Source organism: Maniola hyperantus, chromosome 23 (assembly GCF_902806685.2).
Source record: "Maniola hyperantus chromosome 23, iAphHyp1.2, whole genome shotgun sequence".
Taxonomy (NCBI): domain Eukaryota; kingdom Metazoa; phylum Arthropoda; class Insecta; order Lepidoptera; family Nymphalidae; genus Maniola; species Maniola hyperantus.
Genome location: NC_048558.1, coordinates 2,735,637 through 2,752,761, shown reverse-complemented (window position 1 = coordinate 2,752,761; position 17,125 = coordinate 2,735,637). Strand labels below are relative to the sequence as shown.

General features: G+C 38.1%; 1 long non-coding RNA gene across 2 annotated transcripts; it reads right to left on the bottom strand.

Moving 5' to 3' along the window:
- Positions 1 to 13,100: 13,100 nt before the first annotated feature.
- LOC138403984 (uncharacterized) lies at positions 13,101 to 14,220 on the bottom strand. Of its 2 annotated transcripts, none has more exons than XR_011238097.1 (2): positions 13,830 to 14,220; positions 13,101 to 13,721 (listed from the first exon to the last, which is right to left on the bottom strand). It is a non-coding gene; the product is annotated as an uncharacterized lncRNA (long non-coding RNA). The 2 variants fall into 2 exon arrangements; XR_011238098.1 differs by having other exon boundaries at positions 13,928 to 14,220.
- Positions 14,221 to 17,125: the final 2,905 nt, after the last annotated feature.

Here is a 17,125-nt window from a genome sequence, read left to right as displayed (position 1 = left end):
ACGTTATACCAAATTTCAGCCCGAACCGTCCAGTAGTATGAGCTGTGCGTTGGTAGATTATTCAGTCAGCCAGCCAGTCAGTCAGTCACCTTTTCCTTTTTTATATTTAGAAAATATAATAACAATATAATAATAAATAAGCTTTACTGTTTATATTATTTTGAGGTTTTGTACAGTGACTTATATCTAAACTAAAATCTAACAAAAGACACTAGGTCCAAAACTCAGCATAGTCGAGTATTGATAACAATGCTCAGCGCTGGTTTTCAGTTTTTAATTAATTAATATTGATCAATATTGAACACAATAGCACCGCACCCGTTGCGATATCTGTTTATTGATATTAAATCTATACTAATATTATAAATGCGAAAAATGCGATATGTCTGTCTGTCTGTCTGTCTGCTAGCCTTTGACGGCCCAACCGTTCAACCGATTTTGATGAAATTTGGAAAAACAAAGATAGCTTGCATCCCGGGGAAGGACATAGGCTACTTTTTATCCCGGAAAATCAAAGAGTTCCCACGGGATTTTCAAAAACCTAAATCCACGCGAACCAAGTCGCGGGCATCATCTAGTACAGAACAAAATAAAACAAGAACTCAAAAAAGACTTAGTAAGTAAATAATAATAAGAGTAATATTATTAATCACTGAAAAAAGTAGGTAGTAACCTGTACAACAATATAAGCATACATACCTGTAATTTAAATGAGAGCTAGATGATGCCCATGACTTCGTGTACATTTAGTTTTTTTTTTAAATATCGTGGGAACTCTTTGATTTTCCGAGCAGGGTTGCTTTTACTGTGAAAACTGTAACAATTTCTTCTTGCTTTGAGAAAAGCATCAAACATAGCAAATGTAGAGCACCATATCGGACTTTCACCGATTCTGTGTCCCACTTGCATTGTTACGACGCTTACGCCGACCGTGAATTAGCCTAACACCGCAAATCCATGACGGAATTAAAAAGTTACGATCTGACGACAATTATGTTGTTACAATCATCTGGTGACAGAAGGGCTGGCTCATTTTTTGCGCAACGGATCAGCCTGTCTGACCAACGCGGAAATGCAGCCAGTATTCTTGGCATTATTTCACGCGAGCATGATTTATACAGTAATTAGCTGATAAGGCTAGCTTTAAGTTTTATTGTAATACTAGCTTACGCCGACCGTGAATTAGCCAAACGCTGCCAAACAGGTCTCAGTGACCAAAGATTACTTAGGTATTACAAGTTAGAGACATTAATATGTTACATGTGGAGACCAAAGTCTTCGAACAGTGCGTGTTGCCAGGGATCATATATGGATGCGAGACATGATCGCTAACCATGGGCCTCATAAGAAAGCTCAGAGTCACACAGCGGGCGATGGAGAGAGCTATGCTTGGAGTCTCTCTACGTGATCAAATCAGAAATGAGGTGATTCGTAGTAGAACCAGAGGAACCTACATAGCTCAACGGGTTGTGAAACTGAAGTGGCAATGGGCAGGGCACATAGTTCGAAAAACCGATAGACTTTGGGGTCCCAAGGAATAATTGCGAACTCCGCGATGGCGGAGATGGTGCATTGTGCTCCACACAGCAACAAATTCATACTGCTTTGGGAAAAACATCAGTACCCTTATTATAAATGCGAAAGTGTGTTTGTTTGTTGGTTTGTCCTTCAATCAAGTCGCAACGGTGCAACGGATCGACGTGATTCTTTGCATGGGTATAATTTAAGACCTGGAAAGTGACATAGGCTACTTTTTATCCCGGAAAATCAAAGAGTTCCCGCGGGATTTTAAAAACACCTAATTCCACGTGGACGAAGTCGTGGGCATCAGCTAGTCAAATACAAAATGTAGAGCACCATCGGACTTTCACCGATTGTGTGTCCCACTTGCATTGTTACGACGCTTACGCCGACCGTGAATTAGCCTAACGCTGCCAAAACAGCCCCCCAATTGTGTAAGAATAACCATTTCATGGTTATCGCAATCGTCAAGAAATTCTGCCCTCTGATTGGTTGATTCGCTGTTTCCATTTTTTCACAGCCAATCAAAGGGCAGAATTCTTGACGATTGCGATAGCCATGAAATGGTTATTCTTACACAATTCAGGGGCTGGTATCCATGGCGGAATTAAAAACCAATTCCAATGACGTTATAATAATATTTAACATAAAAAATAAACAGTTATTAAGCTTCTGCTATTTTATCTGCTTCTGTTTATTTAGCTGCTATAACATTGTTACTAGGTAGGTACTTAGGCGCTACCTAGGGACTAGGTAGTCACATACCTAGTTCAAAAAACCGATAGACGTTGGGGTCCCAAGGTACTGGAATGGCGACCGGAAAGCTTAGCGTTGGAAGACTCCCCCCATTAGATGGATGAATGACATCAGGCGAGCAGGGAGCCGCTGAATTCAGGCGGCGCGAGACCGTGGCGTGTGGAAGTCCCTACAAGTCCCTAGATACAAGTGGATGTCTATCGGTTGTTGTTGATGATGATGATGACCTAGGGGCTAGCTTCTCTAGAAAATGTGAAGATGCATGATATAAGAAAGTATTTTCAGAAATACGAACCGGTCGGAGCCGGACTGGGTCACTACTCAGTTAGTTGAAAACACATAAGTATAACAAACAAGAAATAAAAGTAATTAAAAATTAAGCACCTCGGTGCAAAAAGTACGTGCGTCAATGTTTGTCTCGCGCGAATCCAGGGCGAAAGAAATTTACAAAAAAAAAACATTCTAATGTCATTTTACTTTGCGTCGAACAGCGAACTCAGTCATTGACCGCTTGCGAGTTCGACTTCGATCCGCTCGATCGTCGAAAATGTTTACATTTCGGCAAAGTGTCAGTGACACCAGAATTTTCTTTGACGACACCACTGTGAACTTAAGGCACTTTTCCTACCGCCGACGATTAGCGAAAAACTAGAAACAAGTTAGCGAGCAACGCGAAGCGAATGGGTAGTTGGGATAATTTTGTCGCTGGGCTATGTGCGAGTTTGACGGGCAATTACTCGCACTGGTCGCTTGGATAGGCGACCCTTATATTATACTTTTAATTCACGCAAACTGCGAGAGACCGCCAAAAGAGCGCCGTTGCATGAGTTTTTTTTTTGTTAGCTCTTGTCGCTGCGGCGAGTTCTCGCCACAGTGTGCATAGACAGCGATCAACTATTAATATGTTTATCTCTTTTATTGCCACGGAGTCACGGATTGTACGTTGCTTGAGCGAGAAAATAGTTGATAGCTAGTGGCTTCCTCGTCGGCGGAGGGACAAGTGCCTTGCTAACACGTGGGAAGTTCATCTTCGATTTTCTTTTTACCTTAAACAAAAGAATAATATTACTAGGTGACTATTATGACTGGGTTTCGATCACGCACCTCTAACTTTTCGGAGTTGTGTGCGTTTTTACTTTTAATAAGTAATTAAAATCATTTGCTTTACGGCGAAGAAAGCATCGTGAGGAAACCTTCATACTTGAGAGTTAATCACTACAATTTTCTCGGCAGCATGTGAAGTCTGCCAATCCGTACCTCACTTGTCCGGCGTGGTGGACTAATGGCCCTTCTTTTTCTAGGAGCGGAATACGCCCTTCCTAATAAGGTAATTCGTTTCCTTTTTAAGGTAAAATAAATAATACCTACATAGACATTTTACTATATTACTAGCTTATGCTCGCGACTTCGTCCGCGTGGACTACACAAATTTCAAACCCCATTTCACCCCCTTAGGGGTTGAATTTTCAAAAATCGTTTCTTAGCGGATGCCTACATCATATTAGCTATCTGCATGCCAAATTTCAGCCCGATCCGTCCAGTAGTTTGAGCTGTGCGTTGATAGATCAGTCAGTCAGTTAGTCAGTCAGTCAGTCAGTCAGTCAGTCAGTCAGTCAGTCAGTCAGTCAGTCAGTCACCTTTTCCTTTTATATATTTAGATAGATTTGCAGTTCCAAATGAATCTATCACTACCCATATTATAAATGCGAAAGTGTGTTTGTTTGTTAGTTTTTCCTTCAGTCACGTCGCAACGGAGCAAATCGACGTGATTTTCTGCATTGGTATAGTTAAAGACCTAGAGAGTGACATTACCAGAAAATAAAAGAGTTCCCAATTGATTTCAAGAACTTGAATCCACGTGGGCATCAACTAGTACTTACTTGATAATATTATTCAAACGCTACTTTTTTGCGGTTACTACAGCGCGCTGTCGTCAGCTGAGAAAAGTCTCAAGCTGACTTTGTACCTACCTAATACGATACTCATCTAAGTAGAACGTACGCACACGTTTTCTGAACTGTATGTTCGCTAATCTGTGGCCAGTATAATGCTCATGGACTCAGAATAGCTAGATGCCGCAAGCAGGCGTCCAGGCGTGACTGAAAAAGCCAATCGCCTATTTTACTTTCTTCCGCTGTCATTATCAAAATCATCTTGTCAAATACGAAAAATTTATCCGCCCTTCTGTCGAAGTATGTTGGCTCACTGATGCGTAGCGATTGAAACTTGTGATTGCGCGTTGTAATCATCACTCTCTATGACTAAATCACTCATGGATTTGTTTTTTTTTTTTTTTTTTTTTTTTTTTTAGTAGCGCCATAGTAGTTAAATACTACTATGGCGCTGCTAGAGCATTATGCTGAGGCCTTTTTAGCTAATTCACGGAAACGTTTTTGTTTTATGTTGTAAAATACGCTTTATATTTTCTAATTCGTAGTTTTAAGTTTAGTTTTAATTTTGTAGTTTCTAACATAATGTATTTTGCAGTTTTGTTCTCGTTTTTAGGGTTCCGTACTCAGGTACGGAAAAGGAAAAAAAGGAAAATTTCATGATTCTAGGTCAACGGGAAGTATCTACCCTATATGTTATCTTGACGGACAGACAGACAACAAAGTGCGATCCTAAGGGTCCCTTTTTTTCTCTCAGGAGATCCGGAACCCTAACATAGGCACGGTTGGTTATAATACTATTTAATGCTAATTTATAAACTCGATAGCTCACCGGTTATAGGAGCGGACTGAAAACCGAAAGGTCGCCGGTTCAAATCCCACCCGTTGCACTATTGTCGTACCTACTCCTAGCACAAACTTTACGCTTAATTGGGGGGGGGGGGGGAGAGGAATATTAGTCAGCAATTAGACTAATATTCTTTTAAAACAAAATGAACATGCGGCATCTAGCTATTCCAAGTCTGTGGTAATGCTAGTATGAAATACAACGGTGCAATTATTCAGGTCCCGCTGTTCCAGATTCGAGTCCCGTTACGCGGTGAAAGTGGCGTATCTATGCAAATTACGCAATCACATATTATTCTGTTATTTTTGTTTATAATAATAATTTCCAAAAGGGTTATCAAGTCAACCGGGGACCCGAGAGCTGGCAGCTACCTTGGTCAAAGAATTAGTTTGGCCATCCAAAGGGGTGATGCTGCTAGCATCTTGGGTACAATGCCTCGCTGCGGTGGTTTCGATGAGGTTCTAGATTTAATTTAATTTATTTTAGTTTTATTTATATATATATGTTGTTTTTCCTTTTTAGATTTAAGTTTATTTAATAGAATAATTGTCTATCTTTCCTATTGTAATTTAAGTTTAGATGAACCAAAATAATAATTATAATAATTTTTTTATTTTGCAAAATTGTGGGTAGGCAAATAACAGATAGTATTACAATAGCTAGACCCAAACACAACTTACTGCCGCAGACAGTGTGCAAAATTATAATGCAACTATACATAGATACTTTGTGTAAAGAAAATACAGTACCTACCCGGCAGAAAATATTATACATCGACCTATTGTCTCGACTATCGTTGAGACCTACAAAACGTCACATAGGTATGAGCGACAGAGACGCTCTACAAAGCCGAAATCTCATTCTAAAGATCGATGTACAATATTTCTTGCCGGCTACTGTAAGTGACGGTAATAAACTAGTTAAACTTGACTTTCAACAGTTTCCCGTATTCTTGAACGTGCGGGCCGCGGCCACAGAGTAGTTAATTGCATAATTTGCATAGACGCTGCACCGCCACTTTCTCCCGCTAACGGGATGCGAATCTGGAACGAGAGGCCTGACACTGACAGTTGGTATAGTCCATACAAAATGACGTCTCACGCGCCATTTTGACTCCATGGGTCAACTGTCATGTCAAAAGTGTGGTTCACCCACGGTTCACCTGTAAATAAGGACTAAAATCGTACTTTTGACATGATATTTATTATTTTTAATTTTCATGGCGGCTATTTTGATTTTTTTATTATCTGTTGTTATAGAGGCAATAGATATAATATACATCTTCTATATATATTAATGAATCGCTGAATGTGTTGCTGATCGCAAATCTCGAGAACAGCTGAACCAATTTCGCTAATTCTTTTTTCATAATATTCCTTGAAGATCGGGGATAGTTCTTACGGAGAGAAAAATTTTAAAAATTGCCTGAAAAAAGAATCTACTGTTAGGCGGTACGAAGTTCGCCGGGGTAGCTAGTTCCGTAAAAAATTCAACTCTTTACCTATTACGGTTCACAGGGTACATACCTAGTTCGAATTAACCGTAGGTTGGGGTCCGAAGGTGCTAGAATAGCGACCTTGCAGCGGAAAGCGCAGCGTTAGAAGACCTTGTAATAGGTAATAGTTAAGTATTATTTCTTTATATTAAAAATGTTACTCACTCAGTTAATACAGTAAGTATAAGTTGTACTAAGGTAAGTAATTAATCTTCGATCTAACAAGCCCACGCCAAACGCTAAGTGAAGCAAATCCATCCACTGTTACAATTACATCATTTCATCCGTTACAGTTATGCGGCTTAGATTCACAAGCAGAGCGCAGCTTTCCAGCGCTCTAACAAGAATGATCTAACGTGACAAAGCGAAAAAATGATGCCACCAGTCCGCCATATTGGTATGATCGCGGCCGCAAAAAAACTAACGGAATAAAATACCTAACCGCCGAACGGAGAAAGGCTTTCGATTGTCCCACATTTCACCGCACGCGAATCGACATAACAAGACTCCAAAGCGGTACAACACTAGCGTTCCTAATTCAAATCAATTTACCGTCTTAATTATCTGTGGAATACCAGCTAATGTTACTTTGACAGATTAAACAGACGTTTACGCCGTTCCTAAAACTAATTCCAAAGAAACCAACAGCTAATCTGTGTAAAGCCAGAAGAACAAAAAAAAAAAAAAAAAAGAAACCAACACGCAATAACATAACATAGATCCGTCTGGTTCTAACACATATAAATTGTATATCCGTCTCGCTCTGTAGCCGACATTGAAAAAGAAAGCACTAGTTTTTGCCGCCACCATTTTACTCGAGAGTATGTCGAAGAAAGCTACCCGAGTATGTAATATTAGAAACGTTGGTTTTATACAGTTGCATTGCATTAGTGCACGTTGCATAAGAAAATTGCATTTCCCCGACATTCTACTCGATGCTAGTGAGACAATTTCATTTTTCCTTTATGCAACCCATTTGAATAAGATTGAAAATGATGAGTCTGCCATTGTTGAGATGGCTACTTATTTTGCATCAGCATAATTGAATGAAAATAAAATACTTGTTTACTTATTTATTGTATGAATATACAGGAAAATAAATCTTTGTTAGTGAAAATCAAGAGAATTGTTTTCATTTCCTCATAGATTAGGGTTTTCTATGAAAATTCGTAGGTTTGGACAAATTTTGCAGGATATAGGTACCTAGATTTTGAGGTTCCAAGGTACTAAAATGGCGAATTCACAGCGGAAATCGTAGCGTTGGAAGAACCCCCTACTATGTGGACATGGAGACACCAAACGAGTCGCAGGGAGCCGCTGTATTCAGTCGAAGCAAGACTGTGGTGTGTAGAAGTCTCTTCAAAAGGCGCGAACCAGTAGTTAGTTTAGTTCAACCAAATACTCGTAGCACCATTGCAGATTTGTATGTTAGATAAGTAAATCGGATCGGTAACTGCATAAACAATGCAGGGCAGCACTGCTTGTCTCCCTTCAACAAATGTGTTACAAGAACCGGATTCTTGCTCCAGTTCGAGCCGTACTTTATCTGCGCCTGCCTAGTAACTACTGCCCACAAAATTCACTATTTTGGCGGGTAGTGAGAGAAAATCCAACCGTGAACAAGACAAACAACACAAACTTTCAGGCTCAAAATGGACTAGAACCCAGAGGTGTAAAGCCAGTAGAAAAAAAACTGCCTAGTAGATACAGCTTTAATCCTCTGAAGAAATACCTGTAGAAGAAGCCCTGTGCTTTAACCGCAGTGAAACTGAGTAGGTACAGACCGTTCACTACGGTTCACTATAATTTTTCCCCTGCCGTCATGTTGGCACCATTGCTTTGTTTACTTTATTCCTTAGGATCTAGGGTTTATTATTGTGTGATTTGCAATGGTACCAACATAACGTCAGGGGAAAAATTATAGTGAGTGGTCTGTAACTCTGTAGTGTGGCTGTGACGACGGTACATTTTAAATACTTGGGGCATGTGTTAGTGTTAACACACACTAACACTAACACACACTTCGATGTCTTCGAAGATGATGAAGACATCGAAGAGGGGCGGAGGGCGCTACCTGTAAAACAGAATATGATTGCTCACAGGTTTGTGTGTGTTTAGAGGTAATGGAAATGAAATGAATGGAAGGAACCTTCCACAAGAAATTGGAAACATGGTTTCTATCACAATCGGTAAAAGTAAAGTTCTCCCTTATAAATGGGAAGGAGCTTTCAGGATTTGGCGTACGTAGAGCATCGTGTGTGTAAAAAGTCGTAAGTTTTGAGGTGGGTAACTAGGAGATGTCACGGCTTTCTTGCAACTTGACTTAAATAATTGCTATTTTTAATGGCATCGTACAAGCAGATTCATTGCCTACTGTTGTTGTGCAAATTGAGTGAACTCTTAGTTTTTTAATCATTTTTTCTTTCTTTGGGGGTAGCATTTCGAACTTAAAAACACAATATACAGTTATTTCTACGCTGTAGATACGGCTATAAAAAGTTTAAAATGAAGGGCTATCTATTCTAGTAACTTACTCTATTTTTTATACCAATAACCTTCACGGCTCATGGTTCTAGCCTTTTTAACCATTTCTACTTTTTTTTTTTAATTAAAAAAGAAGTAGCCAGATATTATTTACACCCTTTAACAATAATTTATAATATGAATAATGTAATACTATACCAATAATAAAGCATAACATAATAAATAATTGCCACATCCTACGTAACACTCCATTAAAGTCAGAACGTGCCTTGGAACCGCACTATAATTTCTCGACGCAAAATCAGAAAGCGCGGCAAACTTACACCGGCCGGCCGCCATTATTATTTAAACGTCATTTTACACTAACACCAACCAAACAAGAAAAACTAAATGTTCTCTATCCATTGCCGTGTCTTCACTAAGTAATTTTTTTCAACTTTTTTTAATATAATTTTCATCATTTTCTTGTTGTATAAATCTCTCCCAAATAAATAAATCTAAGAAAATAAATTATTTTCTAAAATTAATCCGCTAACGTGAGAGACGGGATGTTATTTCTTCTTTTGTAATTTCTTTATTAACTTGAAAATTACTGAAAATACTCAACAAATCAAAATAAGAACACCTATGTTTTTTTTTCAAAATTCTAATAAATTATGTAAGTATAAGTAGAACTAGTTTAGCAGTTTTAAAACCAATCTGTCACTGTCCAAACGCACATTTTTGTAAAAAAGATATTAAACTTTATTTCCGATTTTCTAGTTTTCCGACCGCGTTTGAAGTTCAAAGTCACGGCCATATAAAATAAGCAATGTACATCTAACCGAGAGAAAGTCCCAATAAGGTTACTCACCGAACATGTTCGTAATCTCGGCGAAATGGTGAAGCGAATGTGGGTCAGTGCCTCGTATAACGGCCTGCACTGGATGTCCTCCCGCGTAACGTTACGTGTGGGAAATTATTTGAATTTGGAACGCTAAGTTTTTTTTGTACGCTTTTATCGACCGCCATTGTTCTTTTTCATTATTATCTGTGCTACAGTTCTAGTATCGATGTCAAACCTTTGTGTACCGTTATGTATTGTTGTAGAACCTTTTTGGTTTTGTTTCAAACTTGACGTTTCTAGTTTACATAAGTAGGTATGTAGTCAGATTTTTTAGGCGTGTCTTTAGAGTTTCGAAAATCTTTTACCAGATGGAAACTTAACGCGAACGCGAACGAACAATTACTTTTGTCCGTCTTTCAAATAGCCGCCAAATTTTATGTTAGTGCCATAGATTAATATTAAAAGCTGTATTTTTCTACGTCAAATTTATTACTGATTTTCAAATTTTCAAACTATAGGTACTCTATCCATGGATAGAAGTCAGTAGGAGGGCTATGACAGAAACAAAAATCTCAGTGGGCTTTAACCATTTTGAGACACCAACCAATCACAAATGTTTTTAAAAAACGTTCGAAATTCAATTCGAAAACTTAGTTTTGTTTGTGAGTGGCTGGTGCCTCAAAATCTTCCCAAAGTCAACCTTAGTGACGTCTGAATTTTAAACGGGTCGTTCATTAGTATCTAAGCGGTGGCGCTGATTTATTTGGTTCCAAAACCGTGAAAAACTTTGTTCGCTTGGGCATATCTTGTCATTTATATCGATGTACGTTGGGATTTTTCCATGACAAGCTATCAATAAAGTCGTATAGGTGGAGCCTAAATAGATTAAAGCTTTTCCCGGTTTAAGCTCTCCAAGCTGTAATATTGCTAGTAACTGTCAATGTTAAATAGCACTGCGATCGAATAGTCTTAATCGTTTGTAATTTTCTTGTAGTAAAACTTCTTTAGGCGCAACTTGAAAATTACTCAGATCTATTTATTCTTTACTAGCTGATGCCTGCGACTTCGTCCGCCGTGGATTAAGGTTTTTATAAATCTGGTGGGAGCTCTTTGATTTTTTGGGATAAAAAGTAGCCTATGTTACTCTACGTCATTTCAACTAAGTATATCTATGGTTTGTTGGTTTGTCCTTCAATCACGTCGCAACGGTGCAACGGATTGATGTGATTTTTTGGGTACCTATAGATAAAGACCTGCAGCACGGCTAGCATGGGCCGAAGATAAAAATTATATCCCCCGATTTTATCCACTGCACAGGAGATAACATTAACTTCTCCACCCCTCAGAGCACGGCAACAGGGGAGAGGAGAAGTTTATCCCCGTTTGACATTTCACGGGGACTCGGGGGACTATTTATCCACCGTCTATAGCATGGGGCCAAATAAAAGAAGATAAACTGTCCTTTTTTGACATTTGAGAGGGATAATTTTATCCTCGAGATTTGAGGTGGGTATAATGCTCATAGAACTTTAACTCAATTATTAAAAGATCAAAAAACATGTCTCGCGCTTTTTTTATTAGTTTGAAATAGAGAATTTAGAACGAAAATAACATGAGCACGTAATTAGTGATGGAAGTAATCCCTTTGAATTTCCCGACGCTGAGTTCCGACACTTGTTTCGGATGGACAAATATTATGTGCTGTACTTGTGCGAGCAGCTTAATGAAGCACTAAAGCCGATTAATTCGATGGATGGATTCATAAAAGTAAGTACCTAAGTACTTACCTATTACCTAAAACCATCTTGTGCAAACGAATAGGTACCTACTTAGGTAGGTAGTAGGTACCTACAAATAGGTCCTACATGCGGCTATTATCTATTTATTCTACGTCCTCACATCTATAAGACTCTTGGCAGATGGTAGTTACCAGTGAGATACAAGTCAAGGTCATGGGATGACTATTGCCCGCGACTTCATCTGTGTGGATTTAGGTTTTGAAAATCCTGTGAGAACTATTTGATTTTCCAGAATAAAAAGTAGCCGGTGTCCATCCTCGGGATGTAAGCTAACTCTGTAGGTACTAAATTTCATCTAAATCGGTTAGACTGTTGGGCTGTGAAAAGCTAGCAGACAGACAGGCAGACACACTTTCGCATTTATAATATTAGTATGGATTATTGGAAATATAAAATGACACAATGACTCATTATAATAAAATCATTTATTTGAACAAAATAGGCAGGAGTCTAATTTAACAAAACAATTCTTAAATTAAAATACACACCTATATCATAGTTAAATACATAATGATACACAAACACAATAACACTTTACAAATTATAATGGTTCATCATAAGTGTTTTGTAAGAGTAAATATGTTAGCCTATTATACTTTATAGACTATTTCAGTATATCCTCTTACTCTTAATTTATTATTATTGAAAATCATTAATGTATAAATTGTATGTTTCAGAATTCCAATGGAACAACCAAAGGACAGACTAGAAAATGTAACAAATAAAGAAATCTCACATATCTATGGATCAAACCAGACTGCTAACTGTTGCCCGACAATAAAAGGGAAAAAGGGATGGAATAATAAATACATATTTGCATTAAAATATATTTCTTTAAGTACCTATTACCTAAAACCACCTTGTGCAAACCCATCCTTATATCTACTACTACTACTAGGGTTCTGTAGGGTACCAATGGGACCCTATTACAGTCTCAGCTCTCCATCTGTCTGTCTCCTGAAACGTAACAGTAGGGCGATTGTCTAAAACCTGCATCAATCATTATTACAATCTCAATTGTTCTGATTGGCTGAATTTGTGCGATTCTTGTTGCAACAATGCATTGTGGCCAATAGTGAGCGAGCATTAACCAATCAGAGATGATTGCGATCGTGACATTGTAGCTGTCAAACAACCGCGGTAGGGCCACTGGTTAAAGTTGAAATTTTGTACTTATTTCTATTGCTGCTATAACAAAAAATAAGTTTCTTCAAAAAATAATTTTGCTTTAAGTACTCTTTCTGTGTGATTGAGTAACAAACACAAACTCTTAGGCATAATATTAGGAATACCAATTAAAACAATGCTTATTTGGATGTACACAAATCTCTGATGTTAACTTAACAGATCTAAAAGTAGTGCTATTATCCTTAAGAAAAGGAAGTAACAAGTTTAATGTTCAATCAAACCACACTGCCATAGAATAACTTCCTATATTCATAACTATTTACAAATTACAAAAATGTACATATCCTCTACTTACTTTTTATTTATTTATTGGCATTTATAGGAAAACTACTCGGGGCTATTGGTTTTATAAAGTACCCACTGTGTACAAAGTGGGTTAAACGACAGTCTCACCATAGTCCACCACCGACACTTCAAAGATTTCCTGCCATAAGATAAAAAACATTGGCTTGACATGCTTATAAAGAAATTAGGTTAGTTTAATAGCTCAAACCATACCAGCTTAACCAATTTTAAGTGATATTGAACTCTTCTCAGTGCAGTGTGCTAAACTGTTAGTTTTATCATCATCTCAAACAATAATGAAAATATTTTATGTTGATAAGATGTGTACCTAACTTACCTATTCCAATAGGTAGGTACCTAAAGTTATTTTGAGTTTGTTATACAAGACACACATTTAATAGAACTAAATTAATACACGCATCTCTCTGGCTGGCCCATTATGGAGTCTTCAGGTCCAATTCCTGTTGAGCATTTATGCCCAACAGTGATAATTAATATTGAACACTTATGTGCTCATATATGTGACCGACGGCACTATTGAGACATTTCCCGGTGGTCCTACATCCCGAGCTGCCTCATCATACTTGTCAGTCAGTGGCCAGTGCCCTTCTTCAAGTACATATTTCCATGTCTGCAAATAAAACAACAATTTATGCATTTCTTTGTCGCTAACAATATCAATATATTATCACTTCAATTTTGTGTACTGACTAACACAAATTGTCTTTGTGATACTTACTGTGATAGCTAGGAATTTCAACTATTCGATTATTTTTTAATTTGGATAATTCAAAAGTGGAGTTAGGTTAGGTAAACACAAACAATAACAATACTTACGTGCATAATCTTCTGTGAATGTTTTTTAAACTATTTTACGGCTCCGGCTTCTAGCTCTTTTAAAATAAAAAGCAGCCACAGACGAGTTACGAGTAACGAAAACGAGCAAAATCAAAAGCACAGATAAAAAATAATAACACTTTGACATTAACCGAGGACTAGTCTTTCCCCGCCTTATCACCGGGGATAATTATATCCAACCCTGTGCCCATGCTCGGAGAGTGGAAATAACTATCGGAGGGGATAAAAATTTTATCCTTTCCTCGGGGAGAAAATTTCCCGGCCCATGCTAGGCCTGCAGAGTGACATAGGCTACTTTTTATCCCGGAAAATAAAAGAGTTCCCACGGGATTTTTAAAAAACCTAATTCCACGCAGACGAAGTCGCGGGCATCAGCTAGTATTAGTATAGATTTCTTAATTTGCATTCATAATTTTTAATCATTCATTTTAAAACATTTGCCAAATAGTACAGCTGTTCTGAGGCCACCATTTTTATCTAGCCTTTTTATCTTTTTTAGTAGTAGTAGTAGTATCTTTGTTTAAGTACAAAAAAGAGAAAGGCAAGTTGAAATATGATTAAAAGCTCTATTGTTTACTTACTAAGACTCATTATCAAAACTAATAAATTTTATCGTGGTTTATGACTATATTTTATTTTGATTTGTAAAGGTGTACAAAGTAATGCACAGGTAAGTAAGTATACCTAGAGATACTTAATTTACTTGTAATAAATTATCTCTGTTATAAACGTTTGAAATGACACTGTATTGAGCTGTAGAGTACTGCTTTAGATGCTTCAGCTGTTATTTTTGGGTTGTGATATTTAGCTATATCACTAAACTTTTTAAAATTTCAAAGCAAAGCAAAGCTTTTAAAGCAGGCGTTAAGATATTTTAACGAGTCTTAAAATATAGGCATTGGCCACTAAAACTTTTTTACTTTGCAAAGTATCAAAATGACTAGATTTGACTGCGCACTGCAGCTTTCACTGCATGTGGAGGTGTCTAGACTATGTTCGTTATTATTAATTATTTATTAATTATCAGCAATAATTACTTCTGAACCGGTCGCGTAACTGATATCTGAGATTAACGGTCAAGATTGACCGGTTGTGTTACAAAGGAATGATTGTCGTTTTGATGTAATAGAGATAAGGGCGTCTTATCAGTACCCTTATTATAAATGCGAAAGTGTGTTGGTTTATCCTTCAATCACGTCGCAATAGTGCAACGGATTGACGTGATTTTTTTGCATGAGTATAGATAAAGACCTGGAGAGTAACATAGGCTACTTTTTATCCCAGAAAATCAAAAAGTTCCCACGGGATTTTTAAAAAACCTAATTCCACGCGGAATCAGCTACCTAGTTTATCAATAAATGCAGGTATAGTACGCGACAGGTCGATATGGCAATCGGGATGGGGACGCCCCGTAAGTACTCCCGCACAGCCCCTGCGCTAACCCAGTGCGGGATAGCGAAGGTGACGTGTCTCGATCTCTCTACCATGTAGTCCCGTTGTCCCCGTTAGCCGTATCCCCGTTAACGGGGACATCGGGATTTGAATGAAATTACTAGGTATACCTACTCCATAAGATATTTATTTACTAATTTATTAATAACAAATAAGTACAATAACAAGCGTCTGGGAAGCTTCGAGTTGTCTTCTTGTCCAAAATTTCTCAGAACTTGAAGATCAAATACTTCGAACAGTGCGTGTTGCCAGCAATGACATATGGATAAGAGACATGGTCGCTATAACTATGGGCCTCATAGGAAAGCTCAGAGTCACTCAGCGGGCGACGGTGGAGAGAGTTATGTTTGGAGTTTCTCTACGTGATCAAAACAGAAATGAGGAGACCTGTAGGAGAACCTGCCGGTCGATTTCCTAAAACCTGCATCAATCATCTTTTTTTTTAAATAAGAATATTAGCCATGTTAAATGACTAATATTCCCTTTACCTCTCCAACTAAGCGTCAAGCTTGTGGTAGGAGTAGGTACGACAATAGTGCAACGGGCGGGGTTTGAACCGTCGACCTTTCGGTTTTCAGTCCATTCCTTTACCGGTTGAGCTATTGAGGCTAAGAGGCTAATCATTACAATCGCAATTGTTGAAATTGGCTGAATTTATGGTATTCTTGTTGCAACAATACATTGTAGCCAAATAGTGAGCGAGCGTCAACCAATCAGAGGTGATTGCGATAGAGTTAACTGACATTGCTCAACGGGTTGCGAAGCTGAAGTGGCAATGGGCAGGGTACAGTGTAGGTGAAGCCTCAGGTTTTGTTAAAAGTTTCGTAAATGTCGTGAACTGTGGCTCAAGTTTCTCGCTTGATGTTGCAACCCCCGAAATGTCAAGAGCAAACGCGGCCGTTCACCCAAAGTCAGGTTTCCGCATTTATATGGCTACACGGTTACTTAATTGCATGTAAGTGATAAAGAATTCTGTTATGATTCACGTGACCTTATTTACGGCATTTTACGGCCACTAAAGTCAATTTACGTGTACACGCCCACAAAAGCAAGCCTATAGTGCCTAGCATACACAATAGGCTAACTAGAAACCGTAATGAGCTTGCAACTCCTACCCTCCGCCTCAGGAAAGTCCAAAAGTCATTTGTGAGTATGGGCATAACCTTTTATAACAAAATTGCGCAAACTATTTTGGACTTGCCCTTACACCCTTTCCCCTTGCCCTTAAGTTTAAAAAATCTATTAAAAGTATGCTCATGAAAAAGCATATTACACAATTGAAGATCATCTATAATGATAAAAGAGCGTGGATTTGACCTGCAGCTCGTTCCAGCAACGCGCGGGACTGCAAATACTTTCTTATACATAGCATAATATTTTATATCAAATCTTTGAAAAGAGCCGAAATTATGCTGGTTCTTCTCGGTAGGAAATGCATTCCGAACTAGTGGTAGACGCATCTAACGATTTAAAAATACTTACTTATAAATGTGTAAAATGACTTTTTAAGTTTTTAACAAACTTCAAAAAAGGAGGAGGTTCTCAATTCGTCGGTTTTTTTTAAATGTATGTTCCCCGATTACTCGAAGATGCATGGACCGATTTTGAAAAATTTTTTTTTTTGAAAGGGTATACTTACAAGGTGGTCTCATACAGCATTCTGTCTGTCTGCATGGCATCCCTACTTAGGTACTCACTTAGTTTTAATTTAGGAGCGAATCCAAA